Genomic DNA, 25,566 nt, shown 5'->3' on the forward strand with positions numbered 1-25,566 from the left:
ATATATCAGCAGGAGGGGGCCCTCCTTCCAACACTTCAGCTGCAGGAATCGTTCCAATCGGGGATGAGGTCGCTCACACCTCTCCAATCCTAATCACCGAGTCCCCGATTGCGTCGCCACGCCAGGAAACAACCACTGAAAATATTGCTAAGGAAGGTGGCGACGAGAACCCTCAACAAGCCCCCCTGGCGCCTCTCCAAGCCGCAAACCTTTCCCTCGAGGTCACGAGGATGTGGGAACCTCTGACTGCTAAACTGAAGAACATAGCGGAGGACATCCCATCGATTATAACGAGGGCTGTGGAGAGCTACACCAGGAGGCTTCAAGACGATCTCTACAACCTCAAGACCGAAAACAGCACAATGAAGGTTGAGGTGGAGAAGGTGGCCTTCAGCCTAACGCTCGCGGAAATGGAACATTCCCGAGTAGAGGATGCCCTAAGTACCGAGCTTAGGCTTGCGCGCAAGGAAGCTGCTGACCTTCGCCGCAAAGTCCATGAACTTGCCCAAGAAAAAGTTGAACTTGAAAGCAAAATCGTGCCTCTGCGCACCAAGGCGAGCGACCTGGAAGCTCACATTCAAGCTAATGCCGATAAGGTACAAAAACTGGAGCAAAGGTGATGGCATTTCATGTGTTCTTCTTGAATCAAAGTAGTAAAATGTGATGCGGAAGCAATGGGTGAGTGAAACAAAGCCCTCCTAGGAGTTGTGATGGCTTTGAAGGTGCATGATGAGTATGAACTAGAGAGGTTCGGCCAGCTCTATGAAGAAAGGTGAAGGAAGTGAAGTTTATAGCCTAGATTTCTAGGAGAAGTATAGCTAGTGCACAAAATGGGCAGCATAACAATACTCAAATAAACTTGTCCAATACAAAGAGATAGCCTTCCTATTTATAGGCTATTTGGGCTTAAATGTTAAGCTACATTTCTAAGGAAAAGAAAACAAAAATTAAATCTAAATTCTAAGCCATGTGCCATGCAATGACCGGCCACACAACCCTAGGTTCTAGAAGGTTTCCTTCACAAAGTTCTTTCTACACTACCTATCTTACTAAGTACCCCTAATGGGCCTTTTATGCAACAAAGCCTTTTCTCTCCCAAACCGTAGCTTTGGCCCTTGTGTGTGTGAAGCTAGACGATCTAGGACTCTTCATAGATGCTCCTCATGTAGCCTTGGCCTAGACGCTCCTCATCATGGCTAGACGCTCCCTTTGTGAGGCTAGACGCTCCTTGTGAGGCTAGACGCTCCTTTTGGAAGGCTAGACGCTTCTTTGTGAAGGCTAGACGGTCTTGGTCTTGGAAGCTTGGCTTTCATAGTGTGGTGAGCTTGGGCCTTCCTCCATCATTCCCTCCCTCTTGAAAAGGATTTGTCCTCAAATCCAAGGCTTTGCTTAGGGGGTGGTTGTGGCTGGATGGTGTCCATCATCTCCTCCGGCTTGAGAAGATCTATCCTCAGATTTGCATTCTTGATCTCGGATAGCAGCCTCTTGCTTCGTCAAGGTGTGTCCTCCCGGATCAAATGTCAATCTATGTGACCCTTGAAACAAAACAAAGGAGTTAGGGTGATCTTTTAAAAAACAAATAAATGTGGGAAGTTGCCATTTTTGTTTTTCTTTTGTTGTGGCCAACTTCTCACAATACCTCCCTTTTGAGGGTTGTAGGTGCCCTCTAATCCTCTTATGTTTTCTAAAATTTTCAAAAGGAGTTACTTTTCCCTTAGGCATAATCTTTTTAAGACAGAGTAACAACTTTATAAAGGCAAGAGGACATAGAACACATACAACTTCGAATGGAGAAATATGAGTAATTTTGTGGATTACTCCTTTGTATGCATGCTTATAAGGGAAAGGATTCTTATCCCAAGATTTGTGAGTATCTCTCATGATTTCGTGAAACATAGAAGAAAGAGCTATGTTTTCAAATTTTGGAGCTCTATCTATTATGTTGGAAAATAAATCATGGAGGCTTGTCACATTTCTTAGGAAGAGGTTATCCACATCCTTAAAGAAAGAAAAACCCTTTGTTGTCCTAGGAAGCGCCAAAATGGAATGTGTGTCTTCCCAAAGATCTTTTACAAAAGGTGAAGGAGGATAGAGTTCGTGGGACGTTGCTTTAGGTGTAGTTTGAAAACAAGGGTTGTACCTAAAGTAATGTCTTTGAACTTTGTTGCTCATGGGTGACAAAAGTTTTCCTCTTAAAAGCTCTAGATTTTGGTCAACTTTCTTTTGCCCCATGAGTTCTCCTTCTTGATCTATGCAAGCTTCTTTTAAAGACTTTTCTTTTGTGCTCATGCTTGCAGGTGTTCCTTTACAAAAAGGAAGGCTAGGTTGTTCAACAAGAAGCATGTTTGTAATGGTATTTTCAAGGTGCTTGTCTTGTTGGATGACCTTGTGGGAAGGAACACTATTCTCCCACGCCTTTTGTTTCCCAAAATTTTTTTCTTTTTCTATTTCTTCTTCATCCCTTTTGTGTTTCATTTGCATTTGGTCTTTTACCACTTGGGAATGTGGTAAAGGGCTAAGTACAAACCTTTTATGCTTGTGGATGAAAGAAATCTCGTTAGTTAGACCATTATGCGTGGTTTTCTTATCAAATTGCCATGGTCTACCTAACAAGATGTGGCAAGCTTCCATAGGTACTACATCACATAAAACATTGTCTTTGTAGTTGCCTATAGAAAACTCGATCTCCACTTGTTTGTCTACACGTAGTTCTCCATCCTCATTGATCCATTGTAAATTGTAAGGTTTTGGATGAGGAACTACTTGTAGTTTTAATTTTTCAATCAATCTAGTGCTACAACAATTGCAACATGATCCACCATCCACAATAAGAGAGCATATATTTTCTAAAACATTGCATCTAGTATGAAAAATGTTCTCTCGTTGTGTTTCAATGGATGCACTAGGTTGATTGTGGAGGATTCTTTGAATCATCAATAAGTCCCCCTCCAAAGGATTTATCCTTTCTCCTTCCCCTTTTTCTTGGGTACTAGGTTCATCTTCACCACTTGTGTATTCATTTTCTCCTTTTAAAAACAAAACTCTTTGGTTTGGACATTGTGCTTGCACATGCCCTCTTCCAAAACATTTAAAACATTTGGTGTCCCTAGTACGGATGTATGGGGTGGAGGCATCTTTCACTAAGGGTTTGGTAGTCTCTTTGGATTCGTCTCTAGGTGTACTACCCTTCCTTTTAAAGTCTTTCTTTGGATAAGAGTTGGAGTAAGAACCCACCCTTTGACTTGAAGTTTTGCGCAAATTTTGTTGTTCAACTTTAATGCAAAGTTGAACCAAATCATTCAAGTCTTGATAGGGTAATAGTTCTACTCTATCTCTTATCTCAAGGTTGAGCCCACTTAGAAACCTAGATATGGTGGTGGTTTCTTCCTCTCTAATGGATGCTCTCATCATGTAAAGCTCTATTTTCTGCCTATACTCTTCCACACTTAGGCTCTTTTGTTGGAGTCTTTGGAGCTTGTCCATCAACTCCCTATGGTAGTAGGAAGGTATGTGGCGACGTCTTAGGGCTCCCCTAAGGTCATTCCAATATTCTATGGAAGGCTCCCTATGAAGACGTCGGTCTCTCTCTAACGAGGTCCACCAATACATTGCATTGCCTTGGAAACTAAGGGTTGCTAAGGGTACCTTTCTCTCTTCACTCACCCTATGGCAAGCAAAGAGTTGCTCTACTTTCATTTCCCAATCTAGGTAGGTTTCTACATCTTCCTTACCATAAAAATGGGGTAGGTCTACCCTTACTTCCTTTGGACTCTCTTGCTCCCTTTGCCTAGGTCTTCTAGGGGGTGGTTGGTAGTAGTCATTAATTCTAAGGCTTCCCTCCCCTAGAGTCTCATTACTTTTTGAATGGGATGCATGAGTTTTTTTTGATTTTTGAGATTTTTGGGATTTCTCTTCTTGAGCTCTAGCCAACTCATTAATTTTATTTTCATTCTCCAATTGTCTAAAGGAAATTAGTTGTACCGCTTGGGATACTTCTTTTAAAAGAGTTTTCAAAGATTTTACTTCACTTTCTATAGACTTTGGAGAGTGAGAAGAAGAAGACATGGCTAAAACTTTGTGTATATAGGTGTTTTACTTGGAGAAAGTTTAGGAAAGTTAGAGAAGGGAGTTTTCCAGGTAAGGGAGGTGAGTCACAATGGACTACTTAAGTACCAAGCCTTTTCCTTGCCAAAAACTTTCCTCCAATGACTTCACACAAAATTTTCTCTTAGTAGAACACTTAGAACACAAGAAGTTGAGAAATCAAAAAGCAAGAAAACTATGTAAGCTAGATATGCAGCAAACTAGTCGGTATAGCACAAAATTAAACAATACTAAACATGCAAAACGTTTCTACCAAAACAAAAGAAATACAAGTTCAAACAAGCAACAAATTACTAAACAAAATAACTATGCTATTCGGCCCTAGGTGAGGCTTCTTGGACACTTTGAGCCCTTGAAGACACACTCACCGTCTAAAACGTAATTTAAAAGAGGTAATTAACAATAAACCAAGTTGTAAAGGAGATAAGAAAACCCCCTTTGTTGTTCCTCTTTTTGGTTAGTGCACTTTCTTTGTTGTCTTGATTGTTGATCTTCTAGGTGTTTGTAGTGTTTGTTTCAAGAAGCTTGTTTCGGCCTTAGCTTGACTCCTCCTTAGAAAGTTGGCTTTAATTCTCCAATTTCCAGCACCTATTCACAAGAGCTTAACCTTAAGTCAAGTCAAATTCCATGCACATAAGCACCAAGAGAGAATTAATTTCCAGCACCCACAAAAGAGAGGTCAAGAAACAAAAGCAAGAAACAAATTTAATTGAAAGAAAACAGTACCACCAAAAGGATTTATAATATGACAACTTAGAAAGAGATTCAAGAAATTAAAGCAAACAATTAAAGGTACTTAATAAAAGTTGGCACACAAAAGGAATTCCTAAAGAAAAGCACTAGATTAGATGACCAAATAAAAAAAAACGGCACCACTGGAAAAATGTTGTGGGCCAGAAAACAGTTTTGTTCCCCGATTTATGCTGAGCTGTAATTGTAAGATTTGTTTCTGAAATTTGGATACAAGAAAATTCAGGATCTTAGCTAAATTTTGGCTTTGGAATCACCTAAAACGCATGCACCATTTGTTTTTAATAATTTTTGCAAATTTGGTGTGCAGTTAGGCCAGCTGTAACGCTCAAGATTTGCACTCTGATTTTGTGAGATTTATCATTTTTTTTCTGTTGCTCCTTTTGACCTCATTCTTTTTTTGTCCTTTCTATAACACCTTAAAATTGCATTTTCCAGAAATTCAGAATTTTCCTATGGGTGGAAAAATTTTGTGATAAACAAAACAGCCCAGAACAGAGATGTGATACAGGGGAAATCTGGAAAACTGGAAGAAAACAGCAAGATAACCAAATTAACACAATGGAAAATGTGAGAATGGAAATTGTGTATGAACTAAGACACAATTATGAACTCAAACTAAAAATAAAAAGCACCAAAGGATCAAAATAACAGCAGATTATAGCAATATAAAGAGACCCAAAATCAAGAAACAATTAAGCCAAAAAAAAAGGACTACTAAGAATTGATGACAATATGGATGAACATGACTTGACAAAACATGTATAGATTCAAAAAATTAAAGACTCAAAGCATAATATGAAGCAAAATAATGAAAGCAATAAAGACTCAAAGCCTAAAACAAAATAGCAACACAAAGGTGTATGGAATCCTATCACAAATTGCACAAGAACTTGTTCAAGATCAAATGAACAAGAGTGCTTGGGTTGGATCTTCCACAAAGCACACCAAGAACAAATTTAAAATATAAAAAACAGCAAGACAAGTAAGGAATTGAAATGACAAAGATGAAAATAAAGAAGAACTGAAATTAAAAAGACAAGCTACTCATCTTGAAGAACCAATAGCTCATGATACCAAATGATGGCATTTCATGTGTTCTTCTTGAATCAAAGTAGTAAAATGTGATGCGGAAGCAATGGGTGAGTGAAACAAAGCCCTCCTAGGAGTTGTGATGGCTTTGAAGGTGCATGATGAGTATGAACTAGAGAGGTTCGGCCAGCTCTATGAAGAAAGGTGAAGGAAGTGAAGTTTATAGCCTAGATTTCTAGGAGAAGTATAGCTAGTGCACAAAATGGGCAGCATAACAATACTCAAATAAACTTGTCCAATACAAAGAGATAGCCTTCCTATTTATAGGCTATTTGGGCTTAAATGTTAAGCTACATTTCTAAGGAAAAGAAAACAAAAATTAAATCTAAATTCTAAGCCATGTGCCATGCAATGACCGGCCACACAACCCTAGGTTCTAGAAGGTTTCCTTCACAAAGTTCTTTCTACACTACCTATCTTACTAAGTACCCCTAATGGGCCTTTTATGCAACAAAGCCTTTTCTCTCCCAAACCGTAGCTTTGGCCCTTGTGTGTGTGAAGCTAGACGATCTAGGACTCTTCATAGATGCTCCTCATGTAGCCTTGGCCTAGACGCTCCTCATCATGGCTAGACGCTCCCTTTGTGAGGCTAGACGCTCCTTGTGAGGCTAGACGCTCCTTTTGGAAGGCTAGACGCTTCTTTGTGAAGGCTAGACGGTCTTGGTCTTGGAAGCTTGGCTTTCATAGTGTGGTGAGCTTGGGCCTTCCTCCATCAAAAGGTCAATCGACCGTGAAAAACTACTTGGGCAAGTAGAAAAAGCAAGGGATGACGCCATGGCTGATCTCACCGAGGCGAACAAGGAAAAAGAAAAGATGACTGCCGAGTTGACCCGAGCTCAAGCGGAATCCGAGAAGGTTGCCGACGACCTTCTTCATGCTCAAGAGACCAACAAACAACTCCGAAAACAGGTCGAAGAGCTGGAGCAACAGAACAAGGAGCTTAAGCAACAGGTTGAAGAATTTCAAAGGCAAATTGAAGAACTTAAGCTAAGCTCCGCTCAGATTCTGGTTGCTGGATTTGATACCGCTCGGGAACAATTCGCATGCCTATTCCCTGATCTCGACCTCAGCATGGTGTCGTTAAACAACGAAGTAGTAGATGGAAAGGTCGTTCCCGCCGAAGGCTCAACCAATTCCACCCCATCTGCTTCTTTATAAATTCACTTGTGTTTACCTTGTAAAAACTCTTGCATATGTGTTTTGAACAGTTACTTATTTCAATAGCGAAACTTGGATATTCTTTCTTCTGACTTCTTTTGAGCGCTTTCACCTTCTTTGTATGTTTAACTTTGCCGAGTCTAACTTAGCGATTTTGCAAACACGACCTTTGGCGTAACTGCTTCGAGCCGATTCAAACTTAAGCAACGATCGCTTTAAACAACTTGTACCCTTGAGGCACTAACCTGATCATAAGAAAAGTGTCCAAGCAACGAACTGTAACTCAATCGCGGTTCAAACAACGTCCCCTTCGACCTGCTTTATCAAACAAGTCTTTCAACCCTCTCGCCGTCGCTTGAACTTTTCCCGATCGCCAAAACCTCTTGGTAACACCAGCTTTTCCCAGCCTCGTGCTTTGGAAGTCATTTCTTTATCTGGGCAGAAATGCCCTTTGGGATCTTCCTTTACCCCCCTGAACTTCAGAACTGAAGACCGGCTGGATAGGCGTTCTCTTCGAACCTACCTTAGCCACCTTTCAAGCTTCTTCCGCCCTCTTCGCCATACCTGAACTCGTTCAAGACGAGAAGGATTTTATCTTGCCTATACCCGCATATAAGCGAGAAGTTCTTTAACTCGCCTGAGCTCGCACAACGGCGAGAAGGACTTTATTTGATGCCTCAACTTGCCCAGGGTGTACATCTCCTCCCCCTGGATGCACTGAGGATCTTTTCTTTCTCTCGCCTGCGCTCGCTCAACGGCGAGGAGGTCTTTAATTGGCCTTGGCTCGCACAACGGCGATAAGGACTTTATCCGGTGCCTCAACTTGCCCAGGGTGTACATCTCCTCCCCCCTGGATGCACTGAGGACCTTTCTCGCCTGCACCCGCTCAACGGCGAGGAGGTCTTTAACTTGCCTCTACGTTGCCCCGGGAGTTACATCTTCTCGCTCCCAGAAACACGGAGGACTTTTCCTCTTTCTCGCCTGCACTCGCTCGACGGCGAGGAGGTCTTTCGTCTGGTGCCTCCGATCGCCAAAAAACGATGAGGACTTTAAAAACTTAACTGGTGCCTCTAATCGCCGAAAAACGATGAGGACTTTAAAAACTTAACTGGTGCCTCTAATCGCCGAAAAACGATGAGGACTTTAAAAACTTAACTGGTGCCTCTAATCGCCGAAAAACGATGAGGACTTGAAAACTTAACTGGTGCCTCTAATCGCCGAAAAACGATGAGGACTTTAAAACTTTTTTAGAAAGCACGCGATATACATATTTTCTTGCCTTAAATCATGTACAAATGACAAGGTCTTTCTTCAAACTTTCGAAAATAGCACACATGCAATCTGGAAACACCTTATACTTCGAAAACTCTTCTTTTATTGGGCGGCCTCATTAAAAACCCTCCTTAGGGAAAAAAGAGTGCCCCCTTGAAACTGTTTTAACAGAGACATTGCAATATAACATTTGTGTTTGTCTTTACTTACAAAGCTCTTAACTATAGTACAACTTCAGGTGTGTGGCGTTCCAGGTACGAGGGACCGCCCCTCCTTCCAGCGTCTCTTAGCGGTAGGCTCCGTTCCCGAGTGCCTCGGTTATTCTGAACGGTCCAGTCCACTTGGGTGATAGTTTATTCTCCATCTCGTACTGGTGGGCCTTCCTCATCACCAGATCGCCTTCTCTAAACTGCCTTGGCATCACCTTAGAATTGTACCTTCGCTCGACCCTTCTTTTCACCGCCTCAGCCTTCAGCCTTGCCTCCTCCCTGACTTCATCCAGCAGATCCAGGTTCAGCCTTCTCTCTTCATTCGAGTCTTCCTCTACGAAGTTCTGGAATCTCGGCGAGCTTTCCTGGATCTCCACCGGAATCATGGCGTCACACCCATAGACCAAGCTAAACGGGGTCTCATGGGTTCTGGACTGCTCAGTGGTGTGGTACGCCCAGACTATACGGGGCACCTCCTCAGCCCAACTTCCCTTGGCTTTCTCAAGCCTTCTCTTCAAATCTCTCAACAACACCCGATTAGCTGATTCCACCTGGCCATTCGTCTGAGGGTGCTAGACGGATGCAAACACTTGCTGAATTCCAACCCCTTCACAAAGCTTCTTCAACAGGTGGCTTGCAAACTGAGTCCCATTATCTGACACCAGGCGCTTAGGCACTCCAAACCGGCACACGATGTTCTTCCATACAAAGCCTTCGATCTTGTGTGCGGTGATCTGGGCCACTGGTTCTGCTTCAATCCACTTGGTGAAGTACTCAATCGCCACTACCAAGTACTTCATCTGCCTGATCGCCAGTGGAAAAGGACCCAGGATGTCGATTCCCCAAGTATGAAACGGCCAAGGGCTATAGATCGACTTCAACTCCTCGGGAGGTGCCTTATGCCAATCGGCGTGCTGCTGGCACTATTTACAGCATTGGGCATACTTCTTGCAATCTTCTCTCATGGATGGCCAATAGTAGCCTGCACGGAGAGTCCTCGCGGCCAGAGCTCGACCCCCGACGTGACTTCCACATATTCCTTCGTGGAGCTCTGCCATAATTCTCGTGCACTTCTCGCCGTGTATACATTCCAGGAGTGGGTGAGTGAATCCAAACCTGTACAGATCGCCATCAATCAATGTATACTTGCTGGAATTTTTCTTTACCTTCCTAGCTTCTGCTGGATCTAGCGGGAGGAGGCCATCTGCCAGGCACCGCTTCTACTGCGTTATCCAAGTGTCTGGCTCATTGGTGGCGCAGACCTGCATCACGTCCACCTTCTCTCCTCGACAAGCTCTAACTTTCGGCGATCTCAGAGTTTCTTGCGTCAAAGACTTGTGGCTTCTCGCTGCTCTCTCCGTCGACCTGCTTATCTGAAGGACCAGGTGATCTGCTACAAATGCCCTCGGCGTCTTCAGAGTTTCTTGAATCACTGTCCTCTGCCTACCCCCCTTGCCTGAACTGGCGAGCTTAGCAAGCAAGTCAGCTCGGGCATTCTATTCTCGGGGCACATGTACCACTTCAAAAGAGGCAAAGGAACTCTTCAATTCCTGCACATACGCCAAGTAAGCCACCATTTGTGGATCTTTAGCCTGGAACTCGCCTGTTACTTGCCCTGTGACTAGCAGCGAGTCACTCTTAGCCATCAGCACTCTGGCTCCCATTTCCTTAGCCAGCAGAATCCCGGCGATCAGCGCCTCATACTCTGCTTGATTGTTGCTGGCTTTGAAGGCGAATCTCAACGATTGTTCGATCAGCACGCCGTTGGGTCCTTCCAATATTACTCCAGCACCGCTACCCTGTTGGTTCGATGATCCATCCACCGAGAGTACCCAACGGAAGTCGTCACCTTCAACCCGCGTTGCCTCTGATGAGAGCTCGACTACAAAATCTGCAAAGATTTGCCCCTTGATCGGGCCTCGGGGCTCATATTTAATGTCAAATTCTGACAACTCTACTGCCCACTTCACCATTCTTCCCGCAACGTCAGGTTTCTTCAAGACCTTCTGGATGGGCAGGTCAGTCATCACCAGTATTGTGAAGCTGTGGAAGTAGTGGCGCAACCTCCTCGCCGAAAACACCACAGCTAGCGCAGCCTTTTCCAGGGCCTGATATCTCGTTTCTGGGCCCTGCAGCACCTTGCTCACAAAATAAATAGGCTTCTGAGCCTGATCCTGGTCCTGGGCGAGCACCGCACTCACCGCCCTCTCAGTCACCGCGAAATACAACCTGAGAGGGATTCCCGCCAGTGGTTTGCACAGAACCGGCGGGCTCGCCAGATATTCCTTCAGCTTGACGAAAGCCTCCTCGCATTCTTTCGTCCAAGCGAACTTGTTATTGCGCCGCAGACATTGGAAATAGGGATGTCCCTTTTCTCCACTTGCTGACACGAAGCGAGATAGGGCTGCCATCCGACCCGTCAGCTGCTGGACTTCTTTCACTGTAGCAGGGCTTCTCATCGCCAAGATGGCGGCACACTTGTCCGGGTTGGCTTCTATTCCTCTTTCAGTCAAGAGAAAACCCAAAAATTTTCCAGCCTCCACGCCGAAAATGCATTTCTCCGGGTTGAGCTTCAACTTGAACTTGGCGATCGTCGTGAACAATTCTTCCAAGTCTGCAACGTGCTTGCTTTTCTCCTGCGAGGTCACGACCATGTCATCGACGTAAGCTTGCACGTTCCTTCCCAGCATCGGTGCAAGTACTCGATCCATCAGCCTCTGGTACGTGGCCCCCGCGTTCTTCAGCCCAAACGGCATCACCTTATAGCAGTAGCACGACCTCTCCGTCATGAAGGCTGTTTTCTCTTCATCCATGGGATGCATCTTGATCTGATTATAGCCCGAGAAGGCATCCAGGAAACTCAGCAGTTTGCACCCTGCAGCACTATCAACCAGGGCATCAATGCTTGGTAAAGGATACGAATCCTTTGGGCAAGCCTTATTCAGATCGGTGAAATCGACGCACATGCGCCATTTCCCGTTGCTCTTCTTCACCAGTACGACGTTCGCCAACCATTCAGGGTACTGGACTTCCCTGATGTGGCCTGCAGCGAGGAGTTTCTGGGTCTCGTCCTTGATCGCCTGCCTCCTCTCTTCATAAAATTTCCTCCTTCTTTGTCTCACCGGTCTCACCATGTTGTCCATCGCCAGATGATGGCACAAGAAGTCGGGATCAATCCCGGGCATGTCCGCAGCGGACCAGGCAAACGCATCCAGATGCCGTTCAATCACCTTGGCGATCTGGTCCTGGAGATCGACCTCCAGAGATCTTCCGAGCTTGAAAACTTTCCCCCCGATCTCCTTCTCGAGCCACTGCTCGACGGGTTTGGGCCTGGATTCTCTGGCGATCACCGCCTTGGTGATCCCCAGTTCCCTTGCTCCCTCAGGGCGATTCCGCGCCTCTTCTTCCTCCAGGCCAGCATTCCTCTCCCCCAGCTCAGCATCTACCATCTCTACGTCCCTTCCAGCGGCCTCCTCTATTACCGGCGGTCTGGGCTTCACACCGGGAGGCGGGGTGGTCGTTACATAGCTCACTGATCTTTTATTTTTCAGGCTATTTTCATAGCACTTTTTCGCTTCTTTCTGATCAGACTTTATCGTGATCACCACCCCTTCCATGGACGGCAGCTTCACCTTCATGTGCCGAGTCGATGGAATTGCGCCTATCCTGTTAAGAGTGGGCCTTCCCAACAGGATGTTATATGCTGAAGGGGCGTTTACGATGAGGTACTTGATTTTCTCCGTCCTCGACCCAGCCTCATCGGTAAACGTGGTTCTCAGCTCAATGTACCCCCTGACCTCCACCTGGTCGCCAGCGAACCCATACAAGCACCCTCCATAGGGCCTTAGCTGGTCAAGGGGCAATTCCAGCTGCGTGAAAGTCGGCCAGAACATCACGTCTGCCGAGCTTCCTTGGTCTACCAGAACTCTGTGGACCTTCCTCCCTGCTGTAACCAACGAAATAACTATGGGATCGTTGTCATGAGGCACAACGTCCCGAAGATCCTGCTTGGTGAACGTAATGTCCACTTCCGGCGAGTGATCTTCAAACATGTCCACTGTCATCACCGATCGCGCATACTTTTTCCTCTGCGATGCGGTGCATCCACCACCTGAGAAACCCCCTGCAATGGTGTGGATCTCCCCGTGGATAGGCATCTCGTGTTGCTGGGCTTCTCCACCTGCTGGCTGGGAACTCGACGCTCCCCCCGTCCTTCTATCCAGCAGATAGTCATTTAGGAACCCGCTCTGAACCAGATCGTCGAGCTGGTATCCTAAAGACAAACACGAGTCCAGGTTGTGGCCAAAGCAGTGGTGAAACTCGCACCAAACGTCCGGCTTTGACCCCAGCACCTTGTCGCCCACCTTCTCGGGCGCCTTCAACCTAGCAGATATGTTAGGGATAGCGATCAGGTCCGCTAGTCCCATGACGAATTTGTGCTTAGGCGAGCGATTGTATTCCCGGCGTGCTGGTTGTTGGCGTGCTGGCGGTTGGCGCGCTTGGCTTCTTCCCTTATTTCTCCTATCGTAAGGATAGCGAGTCCTTTGGTCTTTTCTGGCCGCCGCTGCCGTCTCCAGCACCCTCTGTGGCTGGATCCTGGTCTGGGCGCGTGGCCTGGCGGGAGCCACGCTGCCTCTCTTCTCGGCGACTTCGCTCTCGTCGGCGATGTGGGCCACCGCAAGTCGCCTGACCTCAGCAAACGTCGCTGGATGAGCCCTGATCAAGGCCTCGCAGAATGGCCCTGGCTGCACGCCCTTCTTGAAGGCATAGACCAACATTTCTTCATCCTTGGCCGGCGATCTGACCATCTGCGCTCCGAAGCGATTGAGGTAGTCTCTGAGGGACTCCCCATGGTACTGCCTTATATCAAACAGATCATAGGACACCCTGGGCGGTGCCTTGTTCACAATATACTGCTCGACAAAGATCTTCGAGAATTGTTGAAAATTAGTTATGTGGCCATTAGGCAGGCTCACAAACCACTCCATCGCCATTCCCTGGAGCGTGCTCACGAACATCTTACAGTAGACGGCGTCCGACCCTCCTGACAGCATCATCTGTGTGTGGAACGTGGTCAGATGAGCCTCTGGATCCTCCACGCCAGTAAAAACAGCTTTAACCGGAACCACGCTCGTGGGAATTGGCGTGTCGGTAATCGCCTGAATGAAAGGCATTGGGAAAACACGAGGTGGCGTCGACGGTGCCACCTCTTCAGCTGAAGAACGACCCTGCTGCTCCTGAAGAGCTCGACGCAGCTCCTCAGCTACCTTGCTGAGCTCCTCGTTCCTGGCGCGAGAGGCGACCAGGTCTTCATGTATCCTTGCCTGCTCCACGCGCGAGGCTTCCACAGTCGCCTGCAACGAGCGCATCATTTCTGCCATCTGCGCCATGGTCATGGCGGCGTCGCCTTCAGCTGCGACGGGAGCCACGGGACTGGAACGATTGCTTCTCATCTTTCTCATTAACTTCAGCGAGCCACAAAAATACGGCAAATAACACTTCAACCACGAACGAATCAGCGATCGATCGGAGAAGACTCAAGAAACTGTGCAAGAACCCAAGAACACCGCAAACCTTCGCAGAAAACCACCAAAGAACTCGAACTTCCACCAGACAGATTGCGCGCAAGCAACAAAAGACCTCACTCCACCGATTGAAAGACAAACGAACGGCACAAAACACAAACTCACCGAACGAAACTCAAAGAAACTGCAAACGACGGTTGCACCAGCACACAACCGCGCAGAAAACCTCGAAAACTTCCACGAACTCACACTGTGGATGGGAGCACGTTTTACACGGCCCCACGGTGGGCGCCTGATGATCCTGCCTGTTGACCGGAGCGCTGGAGAATGCCTCGTCAAAGGATCGACGTGCGCGCCGCTTCTCACTTCCGTTCCTCCTCTGGATCTATCTCAAGAACCTGCAAAGAAACGACACGGCGCCGCTGCGGCCGATCGCACTCCGACGCTCAAGTCAACGACGGTATCACCAAATACTAAGAACTGGAACCGTGCAAACTCTCTCTCACAAACAGCTCTGTCACTCGCAAGCGTAAAGTGTATGAACTGAACGCGCGTACCTTAGAAAATCTGTTAAGAACTCTTATATACCTGGTGGTTTTCTCTCTCCTGGCAGTTACAGAATTGGACACGTGGCTCGCATCCAACTGTACACGTGCCATCATCCGGAGGCTCCCTGACTTGGCGCTGTTTCTACTCTCATTTTGGCTAAGTTACCTATGCATGGTACTGCCCAGTGCATAGCTAACTCAGGAGTGCGATCTCTACTGAAACTGGCGAGTTAGGGCCTTCATACACCTTCCCTGTGGTCTCGCCGGCCGCCCTCATAATCTGCTTCTCTTTCATCTTTGGCGATGTGCTTGTTCTGGCGATGTGCTTGTTCGCCTGAGTCTACATCTGGCGACTTCACCTTTCAACCTGGCGATCGCCTATTCTGGTAAACTGGAAATCGGAACACGCCAACTTAACAATCGGCGACCACACGTGCCTCCCGACTTCCTTCCCGTCTGCCAACCTGGCGCCTTGTCAACACGCCTATACTGTAGCAGGATGCCACGTCATCACACCCGTCCACCAGGGGGTACAGTTCTCAATCAATTAATAGCGAAAAGAACAAGTTGCAAACATTTAGTTAAGTAATAATACGCTTTTTTTCAATAGTTAAAATTATTTTAAACTATTATTATACAGAACATTCACTTTCTTATAGTTTCCTAGGCTATAAAACCTTAGATTGTAAATGAGAGAAGTATTAAACGTATCATTTTAACACATGAAATTGTTTTTCAAAGATATCATAAGTGCTTCAATCAATTAACAGACCTTAGATTGTAAAAGAAGTATTAAACATATCAAAATACAATTTGAACACATGAAATGGTTTTTCAAAGGTATCATCATAAGTGTTTGAATCAATCAATAGACCTTAGATTGTAAAAAATATGTTAAACATATGAAAACACAATTTCAACACATCAAATTGTTTTTCAAAGATATTCATTCATAAAAGTGTTTCAATCAATTAATAGACTAAGATTGTAAAAGAGATATTAAACATATCAAAACACAATTTTAACACATGAAATTGGTTTTCAAAGATATTCATTCATAAGTGTTCTCAATCAATTAATAGGGAAAAGAACAAGTTGCAAACATTTAGTTAAGTAATAATACGCTTGTTTTCAATAGTTAAGATGCTTTTAAACTATTATTATACAAAACATTCACTTTCTTATAGTTTCCTAGGCTATAAAACCTTAGATTGTAAATGAAAGAAGTATTAAACGTATCATTTTAACACATGAATTCAAAGATATCATAAGTGCTTCAATCAATTAACAGACCTTAGATTGTAAAAGAAGTATTAAACATATCAAAATACAATTTGAACACATGAAATGGTTTTTCAAAGGTATCATCATAAGTGTTTGAATCAATCAATAGACCTTAGATTGTAAAAAATATGTTAAACATATGAAAACACAATTTCAACACATGAAATTGTTTTTCAAAGATATTCATTCATAAAAGTGTTTCAATCAATTAATAGACTAAGATTGTAAAAGAGATATTAAACATATCAAAACACAATTTTAACACATGAAATTGGTTTTCAAAGATATTCATTCATAAGTGTTCTCAATCAATTAATAGCGAAAAGAACAAGTTGCAAACATTTAGTTAAGTAATAATACGCTTGTTTTCAATAGTTAAGATGCTTTTAAACTATTATTATACAGAACATTCACTTTCTTATAGTTTCCTAGGCTATAAAACCTTAGATTGTAAATGAAAGAAGTATTAAACGTATCATTTTAACACATGAAATTGTTTTTCAAAGATATCATAAGTGCTTCAATCAATTAACAGACCTTAGATTGTAAAAGAAGTATTAAACATATCAAAATACAATTTGAACACATGAAATGGTTTTTCAAAGGTATCATCATAAGTGTTTGAATCAATCACACTACAAGAAAAAATGGTTTTAACAAGGGTTTATTTTTACATTATCTAGGGTTAAAACCTCCATTTAGTCATTTACCCAGGGTTGTAATGTCCCCCGCTAAACCATCTCTGGGGAATGTGTTCCACAGGGTTTTTTTAAACCTCAGGAAAAGCTTTTCAAAATACCATGGGTTTCAAAACCTCCGTAAAATACCGTGGGTTTCAAAACCTCCGTAGAATACCATGGGTTTCAAAACCTCCATAGAATACCTTGGGTTTCAAAACCTCCGTAAAATACCATGGGTTTCAAAACCTCCGTAAAATACCATGGGTTTCAAAACCTCCGTAAAATACCATGGGTTTCAAAACCTCCGTAAAATACCATAGGTTTCAATACCCCCGTAAAATACCATGGGTTTCAAAACGTGCATAAAATGTTTTAGAACCTCCTTAAAAAATACCATAGGTTTCAAAATTATGAAATTTGTTTTTTTTTATTCATTTACCTGGACAAAGAATCTTTAACAATTTAAACTAGCTTTGCTGAAAAAAAAAAGAAAAAGAAAAAAAGAGGTTACACATATGGTGGGACTACCCAAGTTAGCTAGCTGGCTTAGCACAATAGATCTTAGCCTTTTATGCACATCCAAAGTAAATAAATCTCAACTTTGTATCAATTTAATGACTTATAACCATGACATATCATGTACATAACCAACACATCTGACAGTACCTATCGAAAATGTGGTCATAAATCTATAACCATTTGAAATTGATGAAATTTCTTGACCGGTTAGGATTTGGACTCAAACTTAATCAAAATCAAGGTGCACGGCATGAAGAATCTTAACCATATAGAACTCATCCAACTTCATCTTAATCTCTTTTGAAGAATCAACATCTAAAACCATTTTCAATTCCTTACTAGTTGATTGGACTTCAATAATAAAACAAGTCATGTCATGATTTGTTTGTTTAAGAGATGTCAATTTATGAGCAGAGTCATAAAGCTCTTAGCCTTCTTCTGAAACGAGTGACACAAGCTCTAAGAGTGCCTAATATATTGTGTTCCACATAATGGCACAACAAGGCACAAAGCTAAGAATCAATCTTTTTCCATCGTTCAACTCTTTCTAATGGTATTTTACTACCTTCTTACAAGTGCTCATGAAAACCATGACCAAGAAACCACAATTCAATTGATGGAGACCGAGGCAAATCACTTTTTACATTAAATAAAATAATTGTAGGTGACAAAGAAAATGAGTGGACAAATCCAAATGCCATTACAGATCAGAAACAAATAGCACATGTGTAAAAAATGCTATTTCAAGATGTTCAAATGAAGGCTTGAACTACACATGACTAGGTTAGCCATGCAAATATGCTATGAGTGATGGAGCATGTGGAGGAATTTGTCTTAATCATTTTCATACACTACTCAAAAGAAAGATCCAACAACCTTGTCAAAACTAGCCAACACAAAAACAAGGAAAACACCTAAACATAACACTACCAAGCTTTCAAATCCAACAAAAAAAACTAAAAAAGGCTATAAATCAACATCAAACACATCAACGGATCAAGACACCAATTAAAAAAAACAAGTTAAAGCAAAATAAGAAGTAATCCAACAAAATTTTCATTTTTTCCACAAAATTTAAACTCATTAATACCAGTTTAAACTCATTAATGAACAAGATAAAACCAGTATATGACTGCAGGATCGGTTTTGATCACGTTCTAATCCCACATGAATTCTTTATTTGTTGAATGAGTGTGTTTGGTGCATTATTATTATGGTTTTGGTTTTGCCTTCCTAATTTTTTGGCACACTTCCTTGATCAGACACCTACAATATAAACATATATCACAATTAGAAATGTAAATCTGAAAAATAAAACAAGTTATTTAAATTTTTTAAGCATTACCGATGAACGATTGAACATAGTCAACTCGGGAGGCAATTGACCTTGATAACTTTGAAAGAAAAAATTCATCATTATCTCAAATCTTTTTTCATGTTCTTCATATCTTTTTTCACGTTCTTCATATCTTTAATTTTGTTCATCCAATTGTGACTTTAATGCAATAACCTATATTAAAACACAATTTATCATGAAAAAGAGTGAGAAAACCATACACATTAAAAAATTGCTACATAAGAAAATACATGTTCAAAAACCTGATTCTCCAATTCTCTATAAGTAGTTGAAGATATCCCAGTGCGAGAATTTCCAGTATATCCAAACACATGAGAAGGGCAAGGTCCCAATCCCATCCCTCGAACACGACCACAATGTTCTTCACTTCCAAAGGCATGAGCTAGTGAATCATCAATTGATATATCATGTGAGAGGGAAGATGTATTTGACTCATATGCTTGAATCTTTTCCTACAAATAATGAAAAAAGTTATAAATGAAGCTCACATCCAATTTGGTTGAGTTTTCATCTTTACAAAAATGATACTTACCCCAATCTCTCTTGCCCCATCATTCACAAATTCTCCGTTAGCATGTTTATGTGTTGCTACCCATACTTCTCCCCTACTAACTTTGCGACCAAGCTCTTTCTCCTATAAAATGTAATAAAAGTATATGAATCATGATATATGATATAATAAAATTATAGGAGAATCAAGTTACCATCTCATCTTTCTTCCGTGCAATGCTCTTGGATCCACCAGTATGAGGAACTGTTTGCTTCTTTCTATTATCCTTGTTCTTTTTGGCAATTTCCTAAGCATACATGTAGTAAAAGAACTAAATATAAATAAATCAACACTTTAAATAATAAAGTAGTTTTTATTACCTTTGTCCTTGAATTTAAACGGTAGTCAACAAAAGAAGCCCAATGGTCTTTATTCATTACTTCTGGACACATTGCAATAATTTCATCTCTATTGTGTGTTCCATCATTTCTTTGTTGCCATAGTTGTTGCCTATACTCAGTCCACTTTGTGTTAAGTGATTTGAAGATATATCTTACATGAGCATCAGATTCAACTTCAAACTTAGCCTTCAAAATTATTACACAAGTAAATTTAAGATAATTTCAATATAATATCAATTAAAACACAGAAAAATCCAAAAATAATTACTTGAATGGTTTTCTTAAGTATATCTTCTTTGTAATCTTTGGGAATCTTCCTCCAACTTTGATAGCTAATAGGAAATGCATTAACATTTCTTGCAACATGACCTAAAAACCTATTCAACAATGCTCCACTGTCATCAACTGGTTGGTTCTCGTTATTCCAGTTAACAAGAATCCTCTCACCAACAGATAAAAACCAAACATCATTTGCTGTTAATTGTTTCCTAACCTTTTTTCCTTCACTATCTGTCAAAATTATTGTTAGTTTAAGAGGACGAACATAAAAAACAAATACAATGTGAGTTTGCAATGTATTGATTCAAGCTTACCAATGACATCAACAAGCCATGATCTTTTACGTGATACATGCTTTGATTGTTCAGTTAGCATCTCAATACCCACATTTTCTTCCCTTTCTTCATCAGATTGTAACCTTGGTGTAGGTTCAGATGTAGATTCATGGACAGATTCATTTGTATTATCAAATTGAAATTCAGGTGCAGAATTGTTCTTAGTAATAGAAATCAACCTATGAGGTGCATGTGGGGGTGGAGGCTTCTTTTTATTATTCTCTATAGGATGAGAATTCACACGAGGTGCTGCATAATAATTAAATGAATACATGTGAAAAATAATATATTTTTAAAGAGAATGCCAAATTAAAATATAAGTACAAACATCTCACTAAATGGAAGTTGTGTATGAACTTACTTGAGTTATTAAGGGCTGCAAGTTGGTCAAAAGTGTTATTGAGAGTATCATGTTCTGTTGCTCTAGTCTTCTTGATGGACATTTTCTTCATCTTCAGGTATTCTTGAAATAATAACATTAATACAAGTCAAAATAGAAATTCAACAAATCATAATATAATGCATGCATAAACAATAATGTATAAGTAATAAGGATGATAATTTAAACAAAAATAATATACAAGTGTTCAATTAAAAATAGGACCTTGTTAACGATATACTCCCTTCTCCATTCACAAATAAAGTTTCAAAATTGTTTTGTACAAATGCTTCACATTCATGAAAAGTGACATCATTATCTTCTCCCATGTCATATAAGTCTCGTGGCTTTAGATGCACAGGAATGCTCCAATCTTTAGATAATTCATCCACTACATAATAAACCATTTGTGCTTCTTTAGCTTGGATGTATGGTTCATCATCATCATTATCACCAATGTGTATCAAACGTGTAAAGTTTACTAGTGTAAATCCAAGATCATCTGTCATAATCCCTCTAGAAGTAGTTGTATTAGCCCACATACATTTGAACAAAGTAACAGAAAATCGACCATTATAGTTTATCTCAATTATGTCTACCAATTTTCCATAATAAGGCACACCCCCAATGATGGCATTTTCATGAAGTTCTTCTTGAATCAATGTAGAGTATGGGGCGGAAGCAATGTATGAGAGTGAGCAAGATCCTCCTAAGAGTGGTGTTGATCTTGTAGGTGCATGATAGGTATGGGTATTGAGTGGTTCGGCCAGCTCAAGGGAAAAGATGAAGGAATTGAAGTTTAGAGCCTAGGATTCTAGGGAGAAGCAAAGTTGAGCACAAATGGGCAGCATAACTTTACTCACAATAAACTTGAAAATACAAGGTGTAGGCTCCTCCTTTTATAGGCTAAGGAGGACCATAATGCAACCCTAATGCTAGCCAAATGAAATGTAAATGTGAAGCACATGGGTGCACATGGCACATGGGTGCACAAATGAGCACATGGGGAGGGGTGTGTCTAGTTTTTATGCTCACCCCCTCCATGGTCTTTCTAGAATGTTCACACAAATATGCTTTCTACACTACTCTAATTACTAAGCACCCCTAATGGGCCTTTATGTAACAATTACAAAGGTCTTCTCTTCCCAAAACCGTAGCTTTGACCCATGTGTATGTGAAGCTAGACGGTCTAGAAGGAATCCTCATCATGGCCTAGACGCTCCTTATGTAGCCGCTCCTCATCATGGCCTAGACGCTCCTCTTCATGGGCTAGACGCTCCTTTTTGAGTCTAAACGCTCCTCATCATAGGCTAGACCGTTTAGTCTTGGAGGCTTGGCTTTCATCGTGTGGTGAGCTTGGGCCCTCCTCCATCATCCCCTCCCTCTTGAAAAGGATTTGTCCTCAAATCCAAAGCTTTTGCTTTTGAGGGGGCTTGTTGTGGCTGGATGGTGTCCATCATCTCCTCCTTCGGGAAAAGATCTATCCTCAGATTTGCGAACTTGATCTCGGATAGCAGCCTCTTGCTTCGTCAAGGTGTGTCCTCCCGGATCAAATATCAACCTATGAGAATCTTGAAACAAAGCAAAGGAGTTAGAGTGAGTATTTGGAGAACAATTAATTGTGTGAAGTTGCCATCTTTGTTTTTCTCTTGTTTTGGTCAACTTCTCACAATGCTTCCCTTTTGATGGTTGTAGGTGCCTTCTAATCCTCTTATGTTTTCTAAAATTTCCAAAAGTAGTTACTTTTTCCTTAGGCATAATCCCTTTAGGAAATGGTGACAACTTTAAAAAGGCAAGAGGACTATGTTCACATACAACTTCAAATGGAGAGATATGAGTAATCTTGTGGACTACTCCATTGTATGCATGCATAAAAGGAAAAGGATTCTTATCCCAAGAATTGTGGGTGTCCCTCATGATTTCGTGAAGCATAGAAGGGAGAGCTATGTTTGCAAATTTTGGAGCTCTATCCCTTATTTTTGAAAATAAATCATGGAGGCTTGTCACTTTTCTTAAGAAGAGTTTATCCACTTCCATGAAGAAAGAATCAAGACCTTTTGTCGTCCTAGGAAGCTCTAATTTGAAATGTGTGTCTTCCCATGGATCTTTTACAAAAGGTGAAGGAGTATAGAGTTCTTGGGACGTTGCCTTAGGTGTAGTTTGAAAACAAGAGTTATACCTAAAGTAATGTCTTTGAACTTCTTTTCTCATGGGTGACAAAAGTTTTCCTCTTAAAAGCTCTAGAGTTTTATCAACTCTAATTTGACCCATGAGTTCTCCTTCATGAAGAATTTCTCTTTTATGTGTGAAGGTAGTCTCGTTGATACAACCTTTGTTCATGGAAATTCAATTCTTTGCAAAGGTTGTCTCAATAAGACATGACAAGTTTCTTTAGGCACTACTTCACATAAAAAATTGTCTTTGTAGATGCCTATAGATGACTTGACCTTCACTTGGTGATATCTTGGCATGTATGTAAAATAATCTACTATATTTTTATCTATGCAAACCTTTTTTAAGGATTCTTCTTTTTTTTCTATGCTTGCAAGTGTTCCAAGGCTAGGTTGTTCAACAAGAGGTATATTTTCAAATGTATTTTCAACTTTTCCTTCTTGTTGAATGACCTTGTGGGAAGGAACACTCTTCTCCCACGCCTTTTGTTTCCCAAGGTTTTTCTCTTGCTTTTCTATTTTTACATTTTCTTCACTCTCACTAGCTTCTTTTTCTTGGCTACTATTCTCATCTTTGTCCCTTAAGATCATAGATCTTTCATTGAAACATTGAGATGCTAATTGATCATTGCCAAGGTATTCTAAACATGGAATTTCTCTAGCTGGAGTGTGAGAAATATGCTTGGTTAGGTTTTCTTGTCTCTCTTTCCTAGCTCTCCTAGGGAATTGTTGATGATATTCATTTTTCCGAAGACTTTCTTCCCCAAGATAATCATGATGTTTAGAGCTAGATGCATGAGAATGTAATTTTTTTGAAAATTGAGACTTCTCATTCTTTGCTTTAGTCAAAACATTAAGTTTAGTCTCACTTTCCAATTGTCTATAAGCAATTGATTGCACAGTTTGTGAAACTTCTTTCAAAAGAGTTTTTAAAGATTTTAATTCACTTCCAATAGACTTTGTAGAATGAGAAGAAGAAGGCATGGCTAAAACTTTGTGTATACAAGTATTTTACCTTGAGAAAACTTAGGAAAGTCAAAGAAGGTAGTTTTCCAGGTAAGGGAGGTGAGTCACAAAGGACTACTTAAATACCAAGCCTTTGCCTTAGCCAAAAACTATCCCTCAATGTCTTCACACAAAACTTTCTCTTAGTAAACCACTTAGAACACAATTAAGTTGAGAAATCAAATTTTCAATGAAAGAAAACAATGCAAGCTACTAATCAACAAAGCTAGTCGGTTTAACACAAACTTAACCAAAATCAAACATGCAAAGCGTAGCTATGAAAGCAAAAGAAAAGCAATTACAAACAAGTAACAATTACTAATCAAGAATGCTATACTATTCGGCCCTAGGTGAGGCTTCTTGGACACTTTGAGCCCTTGAAGACACACTCACCGTCTAAAGCGTAGTTAACAAGGTAATTAACAATAAATCAAGTTGCAAAGGAAAATAAGAGAACTCCCTTTGTTGTTCCTCCTTTTGGTTAGTGCACTTCTTTGTTGTCTTGATTGTTGATCTCCTAAGTGTTTGTAGTGTTTGTTTCAAGAAAGCTTGTTTCGGCTTTGGCTTTGTCTCCTCCTTAGAATGTTGGCTTTAATTCTCCAATTTCCAGCACCTATTCACAAGGGCTAAACCTTAAACCAAGTCAAATTCCATGCACATAAGCACCAAGGGAGAAATTAAATTCCAGCACCCAAAAAGAGAGGTCAAGGAACAAAAGCAAGAAACAAATTTAATTGAAAGAAAACAGTACCACCAAAAGGATTTATAATATGACAACTTAGAAAGAGATTCAAGAAATTAAAGCAACAATTAAAGGTACTCAATAAAAGGTTGGCACACAAAAAGAATTCCTAAAGAAAAGCACTAGATTAGATGACCAAATAAAAAAAAAACAGCACCACTGGAAAATGTTGTGGGCCAGAAAACGTGTTTGTTCCCCGATTTATGCTGATCTGTATTTTTGGAATTTGGCTCTGAAATTTGTTATGCAAGATATTCAGGATCTTATCTAAAATCTGGCTTTGGATTCACTCAAAACGGATGCACCATTGTTTTTTAATAAATTTTTCAAAATTGGTGTTCGGTTATGCCAGCTGGAGCGCTTCAGATTTGCACTCTGATCTTAAAAGATTTATCATTTTTTTTCTGTTGCTTCTTTTGACCTAATTCTTTTTTTGTCTTTTCTATAACACTTTAAACTTGCATTTTCCAGAAAATCAGAATTTTCCTATGGGTGGAAATAATTTTCTGGGTTAAAACAGCCAAAACAGAGAAGGTGTAAACAGGAAACAAAAACAGCAAGATACCAAAGTTTAGACACAATGGAAATTTGTGAAATAGAATTGTGTATGATCTAAACACAATATGAACTCAAACTAAAAATTAAAAAGGCACCAAAGGAGCAAAGAACAGCAGATTCAAACAATTTAAAGAGACCCAAAAGCAAGAAACAATCAAGCCAATAATAGGACTACTAAGAATTGTTGACAAATATGGATTCACATGACTTGACACAACATTTATAGATTCAGAAAATAAAGACTCAAAGCATAAAATGAAGCAAAATTAAGAAAGCAATAAGGACTCAAATTCCTAAAAGAAAACAGCCACTCAATGGTGTAAGGAATCCTATCACAAGCTGCACAGAATTTGTTCAAGATCAATTGAACAATTGTGCTTCGGTTGGATCTTCCATAAGCACACCAAGAACAATTTAAAAAGTAAAAAACAGCAAGACCAAGCTACTCATCTTGAAGAACCAAAAGCTCATGATACCAAATGATGGCATTTTCATATGTTCTTCTTGAATCAAAGTAGAAAATAAGGTGCGGAAGCAATGGGTGAGATGATCAAGACCCTCCTAGGAGTTGTGTTGGCCTTGTAGGTGCATGATGAGTATGGTGTTTGAGTGGTTCGGCCAGCTCAAGGGAGAAGGTGAAAGGATTGAAGTTTAGAGCCTAGATTTCTAGGAGAAGTAAAGCTTGTGCACAAAAATGGCAGCATAACC

At 41.3% G+C, this 25,566-nt stretch overlaps 1 pseudogene; it reads right to left on the reverse strand.

Moving 5' to 3' along the window:
• Window positions 1-18,216: 18,216 nt before the first annotated feature.
• LOC137819080 (uncharacterized) lies at window positions 18,217-19,877 on the reverse strand (annotated as a pseudogene).
• Window positions 19,878-25,566: the final 5,689 nt, after the last annotated feature.

This window comes from Phaseolus vulgaris, chromosome 1 (assembly GCF_051622355.1).
Source record: "Phaseolus vulgaris cultivar YP4 chromosome 1, ASM5162235v1, whole genome shotgun sequence".
NCBI classification, from domain to species: domain Eukaryota; kingdom Viridiplantae; phylum Streptophyta; class Magnoliopsida; order Fabales; family Fabaceae; genus Phaseolus; species Phaseolus vulgaris.